Source organism: Cornus florida, unplaced genomic scaffold, assembly GCF_030987335.1.
Source record: "Cornus florida cultivar Cherokee Brave unplaced genomic scaffold, ASM3098733v1 CherokeeBrave_3.0.0_Hap2_Chr06, whole genome shotgun sequence".
NCBI classification, from domain to species: Eukaryota; Viridiplantae; Streptophyta; class Magnoliopsida; order Cornales; family Cornaceae; genus Cornus; species Cornus florida.
In genome coordinates, this window is record NW_026775576.1 from 97,299,074 (window position 1) to 97,305,073 (window position 6,000).

A 6,000-nucleotide genomic window follows, 5' to 3' on the forward strand; every position below is an offset into this window, starting at 1 on the left:
AGAAAGCTAATCCTACTCTCTCTATTTTCTCTCTCTAACAGTACTCAGCTTCTCTCTATTGAGATTTACACATTTATATATATATATATTCAGAACTCAAACACCGTGTCAAACCCATACACAACCACCACCGATCCACCACCGCCAAAACAGAAAAAAATAGAGACAACGGACAACCACCATGGCAGCTCTAACCCTAACAAACCCAACACCAAACTCACGGCCTCTCCCTCAAACCCATCACCAAATCCCTAGCCCTCTCCGCCCCTAACTCCCTTACCACCGTTGCTGCCATAACCACCAAATAAGTCGTCGCCTTGAACTGTCTGATTTGGTCGCAGAGTGTTGCCGAAGACAGAGACGAGACCCAACTGTGATTTTTGAATCCTTCTCGAGCTTGGAGCGAAGGTTGTGATGGTGTCGGCGCCGCCTTGGAGACATACAGATAAAACCATTACTGAAATTCTTCTAGAGTGCGCAATTGAAATCCTTCCAGTGTGCAATCAAATTGAAATTTCCCTTCAAATGACACAAATATACAAATGGTTCCAACAATTGATTTGGTGGTATTCACTGAATATGAATACATATATATATATATATATATACTTACACAAATTTGGAGAGAGATCGAGAGTGTAGAGATATCCACATATATATTGCATACTATATACATGTATATATGCGAGAATTTAGTTAATATATGGTGTAGCATACATTCCATCACTGCCAATGTGTACCATACCTTCCATTGTAGCAATATAAATGGTGGATGACCTTCCGGAAAAATATATACTAAGTGTACGTATATAAACTGTGGATCAGAGGCAATTGATGGGTTTTAACTTCAATTATATATATATATATATATATATATATATTATATGTAATTTCATTATTCAAATTGGTCAATTTATAAGTCAATGTCAATTCATTAGGTGTTAGGGGGGTGGCAAGTGACTCATGGAGCAAACCAATAGCTGCCCAAAAGCAGCAACCAAACTTGGTTGCTTTTCTGCACAACCTTCTATCCAAAGCCTTATTAAGGGGCCTGTGGTCGTCGCCGTCCGTGGCACAACCCTGGGTTGCTTTTACGACCCCCACTTTCACTATGAACATGGTGGATACCCACCCCTTTGGCCATAGAGATCGACCTTAGATTTGGGTCAATTGCGACCCAGTAGTTGTTATGATTACTGGACCAATGGTCCAGAAACCGTCAATAATTGAAGCAATGAAGCTAAATTGTCACTACGCGTTTTCTAGCAATGAAGCGTAATTGTACTATTAAATTGTCGTAATTGTACTATTAAATTGAAACAGAAATTTTTTCAAACAGTTATATTAAATTATAACAAACGCCAACATCAGGAAATATAATTGGAAATAACACAAAAACTTAAAAGAGAAGACAATTTCTGTGATGAAGCTTGTAAATTAAACAGAAAACAATACACAACAACGGGTACATATTATTCTCTAAATTGGTCTCCTTCGTACAACAATTTTCAGAAGACACAAAGGGATTTCAAACTAATATAACATTTAATTTAAACCATATACTTTCCCTTGCAGCAGTGAATCCAGCGATGATCATGATGAGTGCAACCATTTCCGTTATGAGCAGGAAATCTGCAGAGATGGAAAAGGTAGGCACTGCCAACAATTGCGACGCCGTAGAGAGGGATGAAAGCAGCCAGCAAGACAAGGTCTGCTTCACCGGCGGCAACGTAGATCAACCTCACGATACGAAACGCAAAACCAAAAACCGTGGCTGTGGACAAGAACCAGAAGCCGAATTTCAAGAAATCTTTCCCGATTGATTTCTTGTTCGGAGCCAATTTTCGATAATCCGACACCGAGTATTCATTGAGGAACAGAACACAAAATACCAGAATGATGGCAGCAGCAAAGGAATAGTAGCCCCTGGCAACAGCGTTGTAGATTCCGACCGTACCATTCATTACAAATAAGTAGGTAGCCATTGAAGGTATCAAGACTATGCCAGAAGCCATGCCTTGGAATTGGGTATTTTCGAAAGAGCTAGATAGGAAGAAAAGATGGTGTTGGTGACCAATTAACTACTCGAAACTGCAAATCAACCACTTTGTATTCTTTTTATAGTATCACTTTTTCTATATATGCAGACAAAGAAATTGCTTAGAAGTTGCTAGGAAGAAGGTATGAAGCCTTCAATTTGGGGAAAATTTCATTCTATTTTACACCAAAAAGACAATCAAGTCCTAAATTTTTTTTGTTAGGACAAATAAGTCCTGCATTTACAATTTATTTTCATCCAAGTTTCTAAATCATAATACCTTATTTACCCCTGGAATGTTGGACGATGGTCAAGGAAGTCCAGTGTTTGATCCACTTTCTTTCCCCATTTTTATCTTCCCCTGTGAAGCAAAAATACTTTATTGTCAGACCAAAAAAAAAAAAAAGGAAGAAAAAATACTAGTTTGCAAACAAAATCAAAAGCAAAGCATAGCACGAAATTCTTCTAAGAGGATGCACAAAGTGTCACAGACAAAGGAATTGTTTCAAATCTCTCACACTAATTTTACATCATCATATACATATATAATAGTGTATATAATACCGTACTAACAAGGATATGTTTATCCGTCAAGCGATTAAAAGACTAAAGTGTTTTTTATATATTTATAAATAAAAAGTGAAAAGATCATTTAAAAAAAAAAAAAAAAATAGTGAACTTACAATTATGCCCTTGTTTAATTATCTTTCTAAATAAATTTTACTTTTTGGTGCGCACGGTTCAGTTTTGTGACGGTTCCTGTCGGAACCAAAACCGATCTTAACGATTCTTTAAAAATACAACCGGAACCGAACCATTATTGAGATTTAGAATCAGACCGAACCAAACCGACATTCACGGTTTGGTTCCAAGAAAACGTTGACTGTCTGAATCAATTTGCTCGTGAGCTTCGCCAATCTTTAGCCACCCCTCCTCCTTTTAAAAATAAAACAAGAATACACAAAATCAAGAATTACAGATAATACACAAAATCATTTTTATATGAAAGGTCATTCGCAAATATATATATATATATATATATATCAAGGTTTTGAATTTTTGATTATAAAACAAGAATTACAGACCTTGATATATATATATATATATATGCATACACAAAATCAAGAATTACAGATCTTGATTAGTTGATTTGGTAAAAAAAATTAAAACAAAACCCATACATACAAGTTAGCAGTTGCACAGAGAGAGGGGGGCAAGCTTGAGAGTTGAGAGACAGTGACTGAAGCTTGCAAACCCAAATTGGAACAACGGGCGATGGAAACTGAAAGATATGGGTTTTGATTTTTTGAACAATCTTGAAATGATATGCCGATATGGGTTTTGAACTTTTGATTCTTGCAAACAGATCTAAAATATATGGGTTTTGAATTACTGATTCTTATAGATTTTGTAGTTTGCAGTTGGAGAGAGAGACGGAGAGAGAGAGAGAGAGAGGGCAAGTTCAAAGTCGAGAAGGAGAATAGAGATGGAGGCACTTGGTGTTGGGGAGGCTGAAATGATTTGCCCTAAAAATATTTTGTTTTAAAGCTTTAGAAATTAGAGTTACTAATATTAATATATATATATATATATATATATATATGTATATATAATATACTCCCCGTCCTATAAAAAGTGTCACTTTTAGAGAACCGTAACTCTCACAAAATAAACTGTCACGATTCCCGAAACGTGACACTTTTTTGAGGATAGAGGTAATATATATTACGGTTCAGTTCCGCGAACCGTGAGATTGAAATTGAAATTGAACCGAATTTGTTGCAGTTCCTCATTTTAAGAACCGGAATCGGAACCGAAACTGTAAGAACTGAAATTTCGGTTCCAGTTCTCACGGTTCCGGTTCCGAATTTTTTTGTGCACCCCTACTTACTATTATGCCCTTGTTTAATTATCTTTCTAAATAAAGTTTGTTTAATTACAATTATGCCCTTATAAAATATTAATTATTTAGATTCTTGTATTGCTTTTATTCTTTACAAAGATCAAACCTATTTATTTGGAATAAAATCAATCAGGCCTCGTATCTTTTTTCTTTTTTACCTATTATGCTTTTCAATAATAACAAGGACAATTCTTTTAACTTTCATGGTATTCAAGCTTACATTTTTTATTAAAAAAATCATAATAATTAAATGCATATTAAAAAATTAATTTTTCTTTCATTCACTTTACTCTCTTTTAATTTTCTTTCCAACTAAACGGACCGTAAACCATAAACCTTGTTTGTTTTTTTTGTACCAAAGGCTTTGTGGACATGAAAGATAAGGTATAAATTCCATTCTTGTTTTTTCTCAAACGAGACTGGTTATATTCTTTTTGGGCTTGACCAGTCCGTTAATAGAACCTATCACCGGCCCACCATTACCTATTTCGTAAGCACCCCACATGTCATATACCAGCAATTTAGTTAACCAAATATGGTTTGAATTGAAAGTGAGATCCAACTAATCAAAGTCTGAGAGGGCAGTGGGCACAGTGAATTTGTCATCTCTAGGGTTTGAGGATTTAGTTCTAATGGATACGAGTAAATACTACCAAAAAAATTTATAAAGGTAGATGCAACTACCAGTCGAACCTAATTAGTTAACCAAAGGTATTTTAAAATAGATATATAAAAAAAAAAGTAGGCAATTTTGAAATTAAGACCTAACAAATCTATTTGAAAAATTACATTTTGACTGACTGGTCAAACTAACTAAAGCATATTGATGGAACACTCATTTTTTAATTGAGATATAGTGTTAGAAAATATAACCGCATTCAACTACATTTATGTGAGTAAGAAATGCCGTAATCATATTTAATGATGCTTCTTGATCGGACTGACTTATTATTTTTCTGCAGTCTTATACTTTAACTTCTTGTCAGATTAGTTTGTCAAACATGATAGTGTAAAATAACATGATAGTGTAAAATTCCATCATCATCCGATCATATTTCTCTAGGTGAGGCATTCAATTTTAATGCTCACCCTGGTCATTATAATCCAAAGTGAGTGGTTTTTAGTCCATAGAATTTTGAGATCAACTTTGGTAAAATATCTAGCTACTATGAGGAATAAGTAGGGAGATAATGATTCTCTTTGGCACAATCCATTTTGAAGGAAGAAGAAGTTCAGATTCTCTCCATTAAGAATGATACTCTATATGTCATAGTCCACTTCATTATATCTATATATGTTCATGTCAACTTTCAATGCCAAATTTAGCTTATTGTTAGAATAAAGTAGGAACAAAGATTTGAGGTTGCTATCAAATAAATGTCTTTTGATTCACGATTTCCTAAAAAAAATACATTTATTTTGGAATAGAAATAGTTTCTAATTTCAAGGTAAAATCTTTGATACCTTTTTGTCCGGACTTGAATCTTCCATTATTTTGAAGGAATGAGGAAGAACTAGTTGGACTAATGGTTAAAGTTTAAGGTGTTCTATTTAATTGAAGTGTTGTTAGACTATTAGATGCTTTACATAAATGTTGCTATTACATCCAGTTGTATCAACCTGTCAATTTTTTTCTGCATTTGGAATTGACCTTAACGAAATTAGATTGTATAAAGTTAAGAGCAATTGAAAGCATTTGAGAAATCTCACTTTTGGTTTGAAATAAATTGAAATTTAATATGCTGACTAAAAAGGAGTAAAGGCAAAAGGGCAAATTTTTACCATAGTAGATTTCAAGTACCATCAAATACAATCATTTTTTTACATAAGATTGCAAAACAAAACAAATTAAATATTGAATTCCCTTTAAATCCAATCACGTTTTGAATTCTAGTTTTGCCAAATAATAGATACTCAATTTTAAACTCAAATTCAAATCTCGTTTTGAATTCCATTTCCATTAAATTCCACAATAAGGTGAAACCGATATAACTCAAACCGGTATTTTCTATATAATTAAATTGTACCAAACAGCAATCATAAAAAAAACACACGCATA